The sequence below is a fragment of the Arvicanthis niloticus genome, chromosome 3 (genome assembly GCF_011762505.2).
Source record: "Arvicanthis niloticus isolate mArvNil1 chromosome 3, mArvNil1.pat.X, whole genome shotgun sequence".
NCBI classification, from domain to species: Eukaryota; Metazoa; Chordata; class Mammalia; order Rodentia; family Muridae; genus Arvicanthis; species Arvicanthis niloticus.
Window position 1 is genome coordinate 63,440,235 of NC_047660.1, and position 16,937 is coordinate 63,457,171.

The 16,937-nt window shown below is 45.8% G+C and overlaps 1 pseudogene; it reads left to right on the plus strand.

Annotated features, from left to right (window-relative positions):
* Positions 1 to 5,699: 5,699 nt before the first annotated feature.
* Positions 5,700 to 6,530, plus strand: LOC117705607 (large ribosomal subunit protein eL24 pseudogene; annotated as a pseudogene).
* The last annotated feature ends 10,407 nt before the right edge of the window (positions 6,531 to 16,937 follow it).

Genomic DNA, 16,937 nt, shown 5'->3' on the forward strand with positions numbered 1-16,937 from the left:
CCTCCCTGCTGCGGGCTCTGCGACCCACACGCCAGCTCTCCGCGCCCGCCCTCCCAGCTCTGTCCCTTTCCGCCGCTGCTCTGGAGACAAGCTCTTCCTGCTAAGGGTTGTAGCTAGGGGTGGGACCGTGCGAATTCCCGCCGCCCTTCCTCCCCATCAACCATCACCCCCTCCTCCCCCTCGACCTCGAAGCCAGGCCCCCTGGATAAACTCGCCTAGGCCGCTGGATGGCTTAAAGGGGCGCTGGAGACTGAGGGAGGGAAGGAGAGGAGGCTGAGCGGGAGGGAGAGGGCCAGACAGGGTCTTGAAAGCAACTGCCTTCCACCCAAGTTTTGTGTTCAAGGGTCAAAGTTCTTTCCTCAAAGAAAGAAGTGGAAGGATTGAATAGTTGGTCTCTGAGACCCTGTTTTTAGATTCCAAGTAGTGCTCTACACACACACAGACACACACACACACTACACATACACACCACACACAGACACACACACACACTCCTTGGCTGTCTGGACTTCCCTTGAAAACCCTTACCTCACCCAGCTCTTTCTGACAGGAAAGGGTTAAGGGAAAATGGGGTGGAGAGACCACAGAGGCTACAGCCTGTAGTAACTACGGGCTGGAGACCAAGCAGGAAGTAAAGGGTTACAGCTCTGACCCCCACCCCCCACTCAAGTCTGGGGACCGCCAGGAACTGGCTCAAGGCCCAGACCCTGCGGAAGCCCCCCAGGGCTGGAGGGGCAGGGGAATTAGCTGCCAGGGTTTTCAGGCTTGTGTTTATGAGAACCCCTTTTTAGCAAGTGTGAGTTAGGGTGTGAGGAGCCAGTGGGAGGTAGGGTCTCCAACCACCCTTATCCACAGCCATCTGGTTGGCATCAGTGGTTCAAGACTAGCCCTGGGCTGGGGACACTTTAAAAACCCTAGCAGCCTTGGAGACATGCTCAGTACAAAGAACACTTTATGTAGTCTTGTAGCCTGAAGTAGCCTGGCACTGTGAAGGCACAGTCTGCACTTGGGGCCTCAAGAAAACCTTACTTTCCAAACAAACTAAGAGTCACAGTCTGACAGACACAAGTATGACCTGGCCCGTGGGAACAAAGGACAGCTGATTTTTTTAAAAAACTAAGTCTCTTTCCTGGGGCATCTGTGTTACAGAGCCACCTATGTGTGTATGCAGGCCAGTGGGGAGGTGCATTCTATACAGAAGGGGCCAAGGGGAAAAAGATTCAGGTTACTGCCAGACTAGACTGGATGGTCAAACCCTACCTTTACAAGGTCTTATCCCTGGATTGGAACTCAGAAAAGGAAAAGGTGGTCTGTGGGGTTCTGGGTAGTCAGCTCCTCAACCCTTTGAAGTCAAAGGCTGTCTGAGTGACCACACTTCTCTCCACTTTCCCTGCCTTTAATTGTGCTGTCTATCAAAAGACAGGCTTGGTGGTGCACATCAGAAATTCCAGCACGCAGAAGGCCGAGGCCAGAGACCCTGACTCAGAAGAGGATGGAGGGTTGTGCCTCAGTTTCCCTTTCAGGATCAAGGGATAGGTGGGGAGCCACACAGCCTCTTGCCACCCCTTCTATTAGTGATGCTAAGTTCTTTCTGGTCCCCCACTAATGATTGAAACTTCAAGTACAATTACTATTGTCAGGGAAAGGCCCCAGGTTTAATCCTATGTTCAAAGAGGTGGTGTGGAGGGTGAAAAGAAGCCAAGCATAGATACTTCCAAAACAGATCCTTTTAAAGCAACTTATTTAAACGCTTGTGCTCTGTCGCCTTAGCTCACAAACGTGGGGGTAATAGTCTGGGGCACAGGATAGACGTCAGATCTCATAATAAACTTACGTAATTCAGGGACTGAATTACATACCAGTGTAGCTGTGCACAGTGTACTGCAACACTTGCTAACTGGTCATCTCCTTTCCCACATCTTGTCTTTTTCCCCATCCCAGCTCAAGCCGATGTGTCCTAGAGATTCTCTGCCCTAGAAGTTCTCTTCTCCTTGACTCGGCCTTTACTGCCTGATCATCCATCCACACTGATGAAGTGGATTTGTCCAAAAAGCTGGTTATCACCCTACTTTGTCAGGAATGAGGCTGTGAACCCTCAAACAAGTCAGAAAATCCCTTGGTTGGGACTCAAGTGTCCCTTCTCTTGATGTATTCACTGGGTCAAGTTCATTCAACAATTTCAATACTTACTTATTTATCTGCTAGGAGCCAGGCTCTTGGGTGCAGCTTCAACTTGGGTATCTACTTGCTTGTTGGAATGGATCCTACATGACTCAGACTGTCCTAGAATTCACTACATCATTCAAATTGGCCTTGAACTAGAAACAATCCTCTTGTCTCTGTCTCCCAAAGGCTGTGATTACTTGCATGCACCAACATACCCATCTTCTCTTAACAAATTTTTATCCAAGTATTTTCCCAGCACCAGCTCAACTACATTCGTTGACTTTGAGAGGGAGAAAAGGAGTGGGAAGTTTCGAGACAGGGCTTCTCTGTGTAGCCCTGGCTGTCCTGGAACCAGCTCTGTAAACCAGCTGACCTCAAACTCAGAGATCCTTGCCTCTGCCTCTCAAGTGAATACTGGGATTAATGGTATCTGCCACCTTGCCTGGCCTACATTCATTCATTCTTTACCTACAACATTAGGTTAAATGGTGCTTGCTTGTGGTGGAAGCCTCCTGAAACCTGGCCCAGATCTACCTTGAGTAGAAGGGTCCTGGCTACAGAGAAGTAAATGTTAGGAAGTGTATAAGCATGAAAGGCAGTGGGTAAGAAGCCCTGCCAGGAGTCTGCTTGCAGGAGGAATGAGAGGCCTCCAAGCCAAAAGATCATCTGGATTAAGAAGGGCCCTGCCCTGTGAGTTTGACTGATAGATCCTTATCCTTCCAAAGCTTTGGAGGGAGAGGCAGTTCTGTCATTCAAATACCTAGCCCAGATCCACACCCATGTGAGCTCCTAAGGATAGGGTGGGGAGCTTTGTGAACCAGAACCAAAAACTATCAGGAATATCCTTGCTATTTTCTGGACTTTAGGAATCTAGTTCATAGGTTAGATAGCCTTACTGCCGTGTCTATTTTGCCGAAAAAGGAAAGTTATTAGTAGAAAATTTATGTACACTAACTGATAACGGCCTTTTGTCTCAGAGTTTCACATTCCTAAGTGGTCAGCTTTATCTGTCCTTGACTATATAACAATGAATAGATCTGCTGCAAACAATCCCGGAGCTCACACTCCTGCACATACGGCCTGAAAGTTCCTGGACCTGAAGCTGCAGTAGAAGATATACACAGAGATGGCTCTCCAGAACCGTGGTAATTTAGAACTTCGGGAAAGTGTCAAGACAGTTAGGATGATGGAGCAAATGGTGGACCAGTTCCTAAAGAGAAGGGATGCACATGCTAGGTGCGTTGTGCTCGTGTGCGTGCACATGTGTGCGAGTGTGTGTGTCTAGTATTAGAATTCATCCTCCTGCTTTCCATCATTGTAGATTATTTATTTAATTTACTCATTTTTCAGAGATCTTGGTATGTAGTCCAGGCTAGCTTTGAACTTGTGATTCTCCTGCTCCAAACAAAGTGCTGGGATTATCGACACACACTGTAGCATCCTGCTTTGTTTTCAGACTTTCCCCTCAACTTTTTATTGATTCTTTGTGAATTTCACATCATGCACCCCAGTCCCACTTATTTCCTTGTCTCCTCCTATCCACCCTCCACCCTGGCAACCTCTCCCCCCCAAAGAAAATAAGAAACAAACAAACAAACAAAACAAAGCATAGAAAGCTGGAGTCACAGTGTGTCCCACAGTATACCTCTCTATCCACACATCTTCACTTGCAATGAGTTCCTTGCAATGAGTTATTAGTCTGGTTCCAGGCCTCTGGCTTCTGACACACCATCAATATTAGATCCTCACAGGACTCCTCTTGGATATCCTGCTGTTGTTCTGTGTCACGGAGATCCTGCAGCTTTGGGTCTGCAGGACCAGCCCTTTCACCAGGGCCAACAGTTCACAGGTGAGGTAGGTTTTGGGCCAACCCAGCTGAGCTGGTCAACCTCTCTTATCTGTACCACCAAGTGAACTCCCTGTCAATGCCCTCAGCTATCCTACCCAAGCCACCTCCAGCATTGAGCAGGGTCAAGTCTCCTGCTCTCAAGCCCTCAGGGCTAGCTCACTGTGCTGCCTAGGTGAGGCTTGGGGCCTACTCTGCCAAGTCCTGCAGCCAGCACAAGTCTAAGTCAGTTCTCCCGCTCTCCCACATTCAGGGCTGGCTCACCTGGGCCCCTGCCACCAGGGCCAGCTCTATTGTGCTGCCCATGCCAGCTACAGGTCCTGCTCTCCCAGGTGCTGCCACCAGTGAGAGGTCTCACACAGCTCAGACTCACCTCGTAACCTAAAAATGACCTTGAACTTGAGCCTCCTGCCTCCACGTTCCAAGTGCTGGATCACAAACACAAACTACTAAGCCAATATCAGCCATATTAGAAACTCAGAGATCCACCTACTTCTGCCTCCCAAGTGTTGAGATTAAAGGTATGTGCCTATTGCCATCTGGCACAATTTTTTAATATTAACAGGAGAAAGATGTGTGTGTGTGTGTGTGTGTGTGTGTGTGTGTGTCCCTGTTATTATATACATGTTCCAATACCTAAATACATCTGTCATTAATACTTTTCTTGCTAGTGTGTGGTTCACAATTTAAAATCCTATAAATAGACTGAAGCAGAAGGATCACCCCAAGTTTAGGACCAGCAGCTGGGCTACAGAGTGAGACCTTATCTCAAGGCCAATGGGCAAAGAAAGAGTTCTGTATCTTACATGATGACACTTTTTACCTTTCTCCACAACTCATTTCTGAACCAGACTCCTTGAACTACTGTCTTGGCTTGAGCTGGCAAGATTGTCTGCCCTGCTGGCTCACCAGATTCAGTGATTTCTGCCTTGCCTCCATCCTGGCATATTTTTAGCCCTTGTTAAAAGAACCATGGAGTTGTATTCCTAAGGATCTACTCCCCAAGTACAAGAGACACTAGAGGACCTTGATATCCTCCACACCTGGCCCACATCTTCGACCACGAAGCCCTTGGTGCACTCTGAACAACTAAGTCTAAGGAACAAGATTTACAGTTCCTCAGAGCACCATGTAGCCTGTGGCTTTGGGGCTCGGTAGAAACGCTTTAAGGGTGAATACCTGCAAAGAGGCTGTAGGTCTCTGGGGAAAGCACCAGGCATACTGAGTGATGGTTACTGAGGGGAGATAAGGGACCAAGGTGGTCACTCAGCAGGACTAGAGGTCAGAAGCCATCAGAGTTAAGCAGGACGTCACAGGGAGAGGAGCCCTGGAGGATGTCAAATATTAATGAAAGCCACTCTGAAGCAGGGGGACTCAGCTCCTACTCTCATCCAGTTACACATTAAGCCATGTAGATCGATTTGTCTGTCCTTTAACTAATATCTACAGTGTCCATCATGTGCCAAGCAAGGTTCTAGGTGTCTGGAAGAGAGGCTAGAGACCAGTAGGAACCAGAGTGAGCTTGCTTAAGGCCCTGAAATGACAGAGCTGAAATGACAGAAACTGCACAATGATTTCATTCTAACTACATTAACTATTATGAATAAAAACCAATGCTATATGTCATGTAGGTTTTTTAAAACAACTGCAGTTTCTTTCTCTTCGCCTTATTTCCCCGGGCAGGCCAACGTCTATCACCATGAAGGTCGAGCTGTGCGGTTTCGGCAGGTACAAGATCTACCTGGGACACAGGCGGCGCTAAGCCGGGACCAAGGGGAAGGTTTTCCCCATTTCTTAATGCGAAGTGTGAGTCTGCATTCCTCTCCAAAAGGAATCCTCAGCAGATAAACTGGACTGTCCTCTACAGAAGAAAACACAAGAAAGGACAGTCGGAAGAAAAAAGAACCCACCATGCAGTCAAATTCCGGAGAGCCGTTACTGACGCACCTCTTGCTGATGTAATGGCCAAGAGGAATCAGACACCAGGAGTTAGGAAGGATCAGGGAGAGCAGGCTATCAGGGCTGCCGAGGAAGTAAAAAAGGCTAAGCAGGCATCAAAGAAGACAGCAATGGCTGCTGCCAAGGTCCCCACAAAGGCAGCGCCTAAACAAAAGATTGTGAAGCCTGTGAAGGTCTCTGCTCCCAGAGTTGGTGGGAAACACTAATTTGCTAAATCAGAGTTTAAAAATCTGTCTTTAACTTTAAAACAACAACTGCGTACTATAGTTTCTTCAGAAATGTTATCCTTTAAAAAAAAAAAAAAAAAAAAAAAAAAAAAAAAAACCAAGTTGGCCAGGCATGGTGGTGCACTCCTTTAATCCCAGAGCTCAGGAGGCTGAGGCAGGCAGATCTATATGAATTCAAGGCCAGCTTGTTCTACACAGCAAGTGCCAAACCAGCCAAGGCTACATAATGAGATTCTGTCTTAAATAAATGAATAGTGTATTCATTGATTTTACTTATTTATTTATTGGCAGTTCTGGTGGTTGATTCTAGGGCTTTGGATACGCTAGACTAATGCAAATGAACTATACTCCCAACTTTATTTTTCCTTTGTGTTTTATTTTTATTAGGCGTGTGTGTGTGTGTGTGTGTGTGTGTGTGTGTGTGTGTGTGTGTACACATGCCATATCAGGTATGTGGTGGCCAGAACAACTTTTAGGAGTTAATTCTTTCTACCATGTGGGTCCAGAAGATTTATCTCAAATTTTCTGCCTTTACCCACTGAGCCATCTCAGTGGCTTCTTAATTTTTTTTTCTTACATTTTATTTTATTTTATTTTTATTTTTATTTTTTATTTTGAAACAAAGTCTCACGGAGTTTCCCATCTGTCCTTGAAGTTGCTCTGTAGCTGGAGCAGGACTTGAATTTGCTCCTCTTGCCTCCCCTTGCTGAGTATCTGGGACTCCAGGCTTACTCCGCTGAGCCCAACTTAGACTTTATTTTTAACAGTAGTTTTAGTTCAGAGCAAAATTTAGTGGAAAGTGTGGGGTTCCCACACATTCCTACCTTTCTTGGCAAATTCTTCCGCCATCAGCATCTGCTCCAAGGTAATCAATGGACATTGAAACATCATCATCCACCCAGATTCACAGGCTACATTAGAGCCCTTGCTGGCCTGTGGTCTTACTCTGTTGGCCTCCACCTAATTGCCTTGAGACAGGGCCTCTCACTGAACTAGGACTTCATAGTTCTCTTGTATGGCTTTCTGGCTGGCAATGGAGTTCTTAGGATCTGCCTGTCTTCACGTGAAACCCAACACCAGAGTTACAATTGAACAGTATTGTGCCAGGATAAAGTGATAAGAATTCAAACCGGGATTCTCATGTGCTCAGAGCAAACAACCTTATCCATCAAACCATCTCTCTGTCCCATTCTATTTTTAAATAATTAGGAACAAAATAATATATCTAAACAGAGACCACCAAGTACAGGTAGGACAGGGCCTGTGAAGTTCTCAGGAGGAAAAGTGGTACAGTCAAGTTAATGTCTTATGGCCAACTGGCTCATCTGGGGCTTCTCTGGTCTGACCACGAGCCTCTTATTTTCTGAGCTTTATGGGTGCAGATGCTGCAGACACCATTTGCCCAGGCTACTGTAACCACAGTGAAGTTGGTATAGAGGCTTCTCCCTGCTCCACAATAAATCCAGACTCTGGTTGCTTAAAGAACATCACTTTCTCTGTGGCACGGCCTTCCTCGAACATGCTGAGTGATTTCTTAGCAATGATTTTCCAGTATCATTCATTATCCAGGGAGAACATTTGGTGACAGAAGTTGAATATAGTGGTTAAAAACACAAGCTCATGCCATACATGGTGGCATAAGCCTGTAATTTCATCACTTGAAAGGCAGCAGTGGGAAGATCAGAGTTCAAGGACAGCCTCAGCCACATAAGAAGGGGGGTGGGTGCACACCAGTTATAGTATCCAAAATCTACATTCTCACTCTAAAAATCCCACCTTTTTCAACTTTAAAGGGAAATAGCCTCTATGATGAGCTATAGGTGAGCTGTCTAGTCTAAACAGGACAGAATCCACTCATCTTAGAGGCTTATTACCGAGTCTCTCTTTTTTAAAAAAATAAAAAGAGTTATAATCTCAGTGCTCATGAGAAATTTTATTTTTATGTTAGCAACTCTGGCTGATGGTAAAATATGGCCCCAGACCTCTCCCATCCTGATATGCACATGTGATGTTGTTACATGTTACACCACAGTCAGAGCATAGACCAATGAACACATACCCAATCTGACCTGACTTTTAACCTGTGTTGACCAATAGGATGTTGGGAGGGTGACACTGAGCTAAGTAAGACCTAACAACTTTGGCTTTGGCCGTCTTGCGATGTTCTGTCCTCATGTAAGAGATCCCAGGATAGCCAGAAGAAAAAGTTCACATGATTGTAAAAAAAAAAAAAAAAAAAAAAAAAAAAAAAAAAAAAAAAAAAAAAAAATCTAGCTTCAGACCTGGGAGACAGAACCAACCAGCTGAACCAGGCACTGAACATAGTTCAAGAGTATGCCAGGTGACTAAAGTGCCAGGATGAATCAACCACACAGCTATGAGGAAGTGAATCGATGTCACTGTAAACCACAGAACTGAAGCAGATTGTTATGAGGCCACAATAGACAGAAGTTATTAAGCTACCTTACCAATCAAGCAAACACTTTGTCTTAAGACATCAACTCCTAGCGGGGCGTTGGTGACACATGTCTTTAATCCCAGCACTTGGGAGGCAGAAGCAGATGGATCTCTATGATTTCAAGGCCAGCCTGGTTTACAAACTAAGTTTATAGACTAACTTGTAAGTTCCAGTACAGCCAAGGCTACACAGAGAAACTCTGTCTCAAAAAGAGACCAACTTCCTGAGTATGGGAAGTATGGGATTTGTTGATATTTCTAGAACCTACCATTTTCCACTACTTAGTAGTGAGTAAATTCTTTGTGAACAAACTCATAGAGCTACACCACAGACTTGTGACAATAGCAGCAACTGCAGAACAAACTTCCCCTTGTATCGCACAGAAATAAATCCTCCTCTGATAATTCTATCCAAGTCAGAGTTGTCCAAAGAAACAAACCAATGAGAGAGAGGCAAGAATGAATGTGAGACTTATTACTAGAATTGATTAATCTGACTGTGGTGGTTTGAATTAAAATGACCCTCAAGGCTCATCTACCTGAATGCTTAGTCACCAAAGAACAAAACTATTGGAAAAAATTAGACAGATTAGGAGGTGTGGCCCTGATGGAGGAAGTGTGTTATTGAGGGTGTGCTTTGGGGTTTCAAAACCAAGCTCATCTCTCTTGGCCTATGGACTAGGATGTAGCTCTTAGCCACTTCCACAGCACCACAGCTGCCTGCAGACCAGGATCTCTCAGGGACTGCTCTGTGCCTCCAGAGTGCTGCTGTGCTCCCTCCCGGGACTTAATGCACTAAAGCTCTGAAACTGTAAGCCAGTCCCCAGTTAAATGAGTCTTTATAAAGAGAGTTGCCTTGGTCATGGTGTCTCTTCACAGCACTTGAACAGTGACTAAGACAATGATTATGGAATTATGGAATGTGAGATTAAGGAATCTCACATTCTGCCATCTGCAGGCTGAAGAAGCACAGGGGTCCGTGGCAAATTCAGGCCAGATTCAAAGACTTGAGAGCCAGTAGCTCTAATGTCTGAGGACAGAAACTGTCCTGGCTCAGAGAGAATCTGTCTTCCATCTACCTTTTTATTATATTCAGGTTCTCAGATGACTGGGTATACCCTTCTCTGAGGCTGGGATTGGGGGACAGACCTTCTATAACTTAAAGTGATAAAGGCTTCCAGAAACCCCCTCCAGATTTACCCAGAAACAATGATTTACCAGCTTTGAATATTCCTTAGTTCAGTGAATGTGAAATATCAAATTAGCCATTGTGGATATGATGGTGCACACTTTTAATCATAGCACTCTGGAGAGGCAGACAGAGCTCTGTGAATTTAAGGCCAGCCTGGTCCACATAGTAAGTTCCACGCTAGCCAAGTCTACACAGTATCACCCTGTCTCAAGAATTAAAAAAAATAAATAAAAAAATAAAAATTATTCACCAAAAATTATCATGAAAAGAAAGTCTACTTAAAGCTTTTTTTTTTTTAACAATTTATTTATTTCTATTTTACATGTTCACACCATATGCATGAATGGTGTGTATGGAAGCCAGAAGAGGGCAAGGCCAGAAGAAAGGCTCAGATCCCCTGGAACTGGAGTTACAAACCACTGTGAGCCACCATTTGGGTGCAGGTTATCAAACCCACGGTCACCCAGAGAAGCAGTCTTAACTGCTGAGCCATCTCTCCAGCCCAGTGACAGTTGGTTTTAATGACAATATAGCACGGAAGAATCACAGGAGAAGGGAGCCTCATTTGCAGAATTGTCCTGATTGCTTTAACTGATGTGGGAATCCCCACCCCCAAATATGGCCACCCAGATAAAAGGGGCGTGGCAGATGCCTTCACTCTCCCTGCTGCTGCCATTCCTTCAGTGACATCAGAAGATGTGGGGGCAGGATGTGTGTGAACAATAGAATAGAGAAAATAACATAAAAAACAATCCAAAAAACCACATCTCTGCTCTGAAAAGCCATTCCTGCTGTGTGTCCTCACTTTGAGTCAAGGCAGGTCAAGGCCTCGGGGTCCTCTCTTCCTCTGCCCTCTGCTTCTAGGAGACAGTGGACACAGAAGACTTCTCTCCAACACCTAGTAACACCCTTAAAATCTTAAAGAATGGAGTAAGAAAGGAGGGATCAAACCCCAAATGCAGCCTGTCATCCTCCTGTTCCCTGCCCACAATTCACTTCTTTGATGAGGCAGGGAGGCTGGCAGTAGCTGTCCTGAATAAGATGCGCAAGGCTAAGAGAAATAACATAGTATCCAAGTGAGACCTGACTCTCAGCACCTTTGGTTAAAAATCAGTTCTTTCCCACTGAAAGACTGCTGTGGAACTTTCTTTTAATCTGATTTCATCTATATTATAAGGAATTGGTTGCAACCTGGGATAAAATATAACTGAATCTGGAGTTTGAAGGTTCAAATCCCAGCTCTCTCCTTGGTGATATCTGATTCTGTACATATTATTTAAACCCTTGGTGCCTCTGTTTTCTTGTCTGAGAAGACCAACTTGCCAGAATCACAGGAATGAGACGGTGTAAAGGGCTGGCTGAGGCACCTGAGGTGGAGTGAGGGCTCCTGCCGCCTCCTTTATAACTCCCTGAACCTGGGTTTGCAGCTGCACCAAACTCAGAGTTAAACCATGAAAACCCTCTCCCCGCAGCACACAACAGCGCTGTGAGACACTGCAGAGGTGGTCTCTGCTCCTTAGAATCTTACCACTCAGTGAAGGAGACAGGGAGGTCTCCCTCACAGGACGTTTAATAACGCAGCTCTACAGCTGTCTCAGTGTTCTGTCGCTGTGGAGAGACACCATGACCACAGCAACTCTTATAAAAGGAAAACATTCAATTGGGGGCTTGTTTACAGTGTCCATTATCACCATGGCAGAAAGCAGGGCAGCCTGCAGGCAGGTACTGGAGCAGTAGCTGAGAGCTACATCCTGATCCACAGGCAAAGAGAGACACTCTAGGCTTGCTGTGGACTTTTGAAAGCTCAAAGCCCATTCCCAGTGACAGTTTCTTCCAACAAAGTCACACCTCCTAATCCTTCTAAGCCTTTCAAATAGTGCCACCTCCTGCCGACTAAGCATTCAAGTATATGAGCCTATGGGAGACATCCTTATTCACCACCACAAGGACTGTTAAGGGCCAAATGACTAATGATTCTGAGGAGGAGGAGTCAGTCTCTCTGGTGGGAGAGTGGGGAGACAGGCTGAGAAAAGGCAAAGGAGGACACCAAATGTGAAATTCTCACAAGAATGTGACATTCCATTTCCTAACCTTTCTCAGAAGCCCCGCCCTCCTGGCCACCCTGCCTCTACTCCTCCACTTTGTTGCTCCTGTCTTTTGTCAGTCACCTGCCCAGTACTTCTGGGTGTTAGCCTCTGGGCAGTCTCAGATAAGAAGCACCCCTGTGGGCCACCTTGGGCAACATTGGCTCCTGGCTATCAGCCCTGCCCAGATTCTACCTCACTGTGGGAGAGGCTGCTTAGAGGTCCTCAGGCCTTACTAGATACCCCAGCATCCATCTGAGAGAGCAGGGAGAGCTATTTTCTCCAATTTCACCCAGTGTCTGCATCTATAGTCTTGACCCTAGACACTCCTTGGCTCAGGATAATAACACTGGGAATACATTTTCTTTTCTAAGAATGTATGGTTGTTCTTCCCTGCCAAACAAGAGATGAGCCCAGGGAGTTATTTCCAAGTATAGTTGTGTATCAGCGCTACAAGCAAGCAACAGAAAAACACAGGTAGATTGCCCTTTCTCTGAGTTTCCAAAACCTCTAGCTGCCTGCTACACTTTTAAAAGCAAAGAACAATAAACAGCAAGAGATCAATAAATGCTTTTGAAACAATGTAGCTAGGATCCAGTTCAGCCTAGTGACATGATGAAGAGTCACATGGTTCATTGGTGGCTAAGCTCAACTCTCCGGCTTTCCTGTTCTCTGACCCCTGCCTTAGGTCGTCCTGTTTATCTGAGCAGTAGGTAAAAACAGGTTGCTTTTGTCTAACCTGCTGCAAAACCCTTCTTTCTGCTCTTCTTGGCAACATCTCTTCACATAGGTTCTAACTGTAAGCTATCATGTACACACATATATAAACACACATTCTCTGACCAAATACATAAAAATGTTTCTCTATTATTATAAAATGCATGCCAAACTTCTTAGCTGGTCAATTAAAGTGTGTTTCACTTCTTCTTAGCTGTCCCGATGTGACTTCCAGCATTGTCTGTCTGTGTGGTTTGAGAAAGTGTTCCCTGTAGCTCCAGCTGGCATCAAACTCCATGTGTAACCAAGTCTGGCCTTAAACTCCTGATTGTCCTGACTCCACCACCCATGTGCTGATATCATTAGGTGTGGTCACCAAACAAGGTTTGGCTTCATACACTTTAATCTGCAAGCACAATGCCCCCCCCCCCCCCCAATCTATCTTTTTCCCAGAAATTCTCTTTCCTCCCTTACAAGCCAGCCTAGAAACATTCACTTAGTAAAATATTTTTCACACTTGACCTTGGGCTCGACTCTCAGCATTTCCACAGCAATATATCATTTCTGCCTCGTAGGTCCTATCGCCCACATCACTCTAATCTCTAGGCAGAAAGGCCTCTTCCCTCTAGAGACATCTCTGGACATCCAAGCTCAAGGCCGTCGTAGCATGACACTGACCCTTGTGTCCCCACTACAAGACACTGAGTTTTCACTGCACAAGAGCCCTGTAGAAGTCTGTGGGAGAACCAACAGCCACCAAAACAAGGCACTAAAAAAGTGATCAAGCCCTCACATGCTCTGCATCTGCAATTTCTAGGGTGTGTGAGATGACAATTCTGTGTGGCCTTTTTCTCCATCACAACTCAGAAAGCCCAGCAGCAAGACCCCAGGACTCACAGAACTGGCTCCACACACAGCCAAAAACTCAACTGGAAGGCAGCCCAGTTTGTTTCTTTCCAAGTATCTTGAAGGCCCAGAGTTCCAGCCACAGGAGACTCAGCGAGTCCCAAGAACGGCTGCTTCAGCAACACGGCTCCAGGATCCGCCTGAGACCATCCTTGAATTATTCTGTGAAATGAACTTCTCCAAAGAAACCTCATTTGTGTTAAAGACCCTGGAGACTGATTAGAATCTCACAATGTAGATCGACTTGCTGCTTGATCAAGGGCCAAAATTACCTTGGGCTATCTCTAGTTCATTTGGTAGCTGTTAAAATTGGGCTATCTCTAGTTCACTTGGTAGCTGTTGAAATTGGGCTATCTCTAGTTCATTTGGTAGCTGTTGAAATTGGGCTATCTCTAGCTCATTTGGTAGCTGTTGAGATCTCTCAACAGATCTATCTGAGCAGCATCTCCATAGCTATTGATAAAGCTCTTGAAACATTGGTTGAACTTATCTGACCCCTAGGTCCGCCAACCCTAAAAGTAAGAATTTTATAATCTGCAGCAAAAATCTCCCTGTTCTTCTGTAGCCCACCCACTTGATGTAGTCACCCATGTAAATACATCCATTTATAACTTTCTTTTTCAATTTGTTTGTTTGGTTGGTTTTGGTTTTTCGGGACAGAATTTTTGAGACAGATGGTGTGGGCCACCACCGCCCAGCTTCAACTTTTTTTTATGTGTGATTTTAACTTCAGGTAACCTCTCTTATAGTGGAACATGTCATTCGAGGCATCCTGGATCCTTGTCCACGGTTACTTGTTTGTCTCAGAATAAACTGTCTCTTATTCCATTGGAACAAAAGCTGACCAGGTGGATAGACCTGGTAGAGGCTCCAGCCCATTTCTCCACACAGTCCTCCCCTGGGACCCACACAGACATGATTATAAAGGGAAAAAAAAACCCTATGCTGGAAGCTTACACTTTCTAGTTCTCAACTTCCTGAGCTGGAGAAGTGCCTTCTGTGTTCTTTAAAATTCATGGACCCAGTGGGCATAGTGGTCACTGTAATCCCAGTAAAACAGGACTATAGCAAGTTTGAGACCAGCCTTAGCTATATACTGAGTTCCAGGCTAGCTTGTCAAATAAACAAATTGCAGATACCTCCCCAAATAAATAAAAACGAAATGCAGATACCTGGGTCCTGAACTTCAAGACCATAACTGAGTAGATTAGAGGTTGCTTAGAAGTCTGTATTAAAAACAAAAACAAAAGCAAACAAACTAGAGACCCGGGAATATAGCTTACATGGTAGAGTGAGTGTGTGCCTACCATAAAATATAGCCCTGGGTTTTACTCCTGGCATTGCATAAAACTGGGCCTGCTGGCAGACACTTATAGTCCCAGTCAGGAGACGGAGGATGAGAAGTTCAAGGTCATCCTTGGCTACAGAGTGAGTTCCAGGCTTACCTGGGCTAGAAGAGACTATCTAAAAAAAAAAAAAAAAAAAAAAAAAAAAAAGCCCAATGTAGTGACACGTGTCTTTGATTTGATATGAATTCCAGCTCAGCAGACTAAGAAATCCTCCAGACTGACACTTGGTAGCTGCTCAATAAATATCTGGCCACGCCGAGCCCTAATGTCCTGCCAGGAGATGGACCCAACTGTTAGAGGTCTGTGGTTGTGGGGAGAGGATGCCCTCCATGGGTGCAAGTATTTGAACATTCGGTCTACTGTTGAGGGTGCTCCTTGGGGAAGTTACAAAACCTTTAGGAGGAAGAGCCTTGCTGGAGAGCATCCATTCCTTGGGCTGGGCTTTGGGGTGTTAATAGCCTCCCCCTACTTCGTGCTTTCTTTCTCTGCTTCCTGTGTGTGGATAAGATGTGGCTTCTCCGATTCCCGCCCTCCCCCTCCCTCCCCCCATCCCCCATCCCCCCCACCCCCCCACCCGCCTCACTTTCCCACCATTAAGAACACCCAGCCCTCTGGAACCCTAAACCAAAATAAACTCATTCTTCTTAAGCTGCTTTTGACCATAGTATTTCCACAAAACAACAGAAAAGTAACCAATACAACAAATTCTCAACCCTTCATTCAAATGGAGACTAACCCACCCTGTAAGAGGTTGGGGTGGAGCCGAGGAACGCTCTAAATAACCAATGTGTCCCCTGGTCCCTCCCCTCCAACATGAAACTGATAGGATAATGACTCTGGATTGGAGTTGGAGAGTATTACACACACACACACACACACACACACACACACTACAGACACACTAAGGCCTGGTGAGCTGAGCAGCTGATGTCAATTTGGTTTGCAGCAGTTTGTGTTCTAGGAAGTAAAGAAACTGATTATGAAGCAGCAATGGACAGAGGGAAGAGGGCACTTGGATTCTTCAGTCTTCCAATCCTAAGCCAGTTTCTGTGGCTTTCCAGGGACTTTCCAGGGCTATCTGGATTTGCCCTGTTTTCCAGGAGTCCAGGAAAAGTCCCAGGGCTATCAGCAATCAATGGGCATGAAGATGCCTCCAACGGCCTAGAGGTGAGGCAAGATTTCCAAGGACTGACTCTCTGAATGGCTTGGGTGTACCCTCTCAAAGCGAATGGAACCCATGAAGTTGGTTGTACACCATGTCTACCCATGTCTACCAGGCTCTGGGTAAGCAGGTAGATAGTCTGACTTTCCCTGGCTCATAGCATCTCAGTCTCATAGATTGCCCAGATAGGGCACACAACAGGCTTCCTGCCTGGGTCTGTTAACAACAATGGATGTACCAGCAATGCAGGACGCCAGCATGGACATATCTGCAAGGTAAGCCTGGAGCTCATGCATGCCTTAGCACCAAGGAATTCAGAGCTGTTTGGAAAACTGCTTGGCCTCCTGCAGTCTACTACTAACATATAATATTTCTAGACTGGCCTCATAATCATCAAGGATAGTGGGTTCCATGGGTAGTCGGCCCATGCCAACTCTTCCTTGTCCCCTCCCTCACTTCAGAGAACGAGCCTCGGGGGCCTGAGTCATCTGGGTTAGCATGTCCAAGTGTGCAGTGTGGGACAGGAATCCAATGTGCAGCCTGCTGCTGTGGAGCTGTGTGATTTTAGGCAAGCCTGTTTCTCTGAACTTCATATTCCTTTTTCTCTAAATGAGTGAGAAACCAGACTGGTGTTTTCTCACCTTGACTATAAATCAGAATCATCTGTGTAGTGGCAAGACACAGGAACCTGAGAACTCAAAGATTCCAAGACCTCATCCCAAAGCTAAGGAACCTGAATCTCCAAGCAGGGTAAAGAAGCCTGTGGAGGTCTTGAATCTCCACCTCAGCTCCAGCCACGAGGCCTCAGGGACCCCTGTGTGCAGCCCCCAGTCCCCTCCATAAGAAAGATTCTTAGGATTCATTGCTCCAAG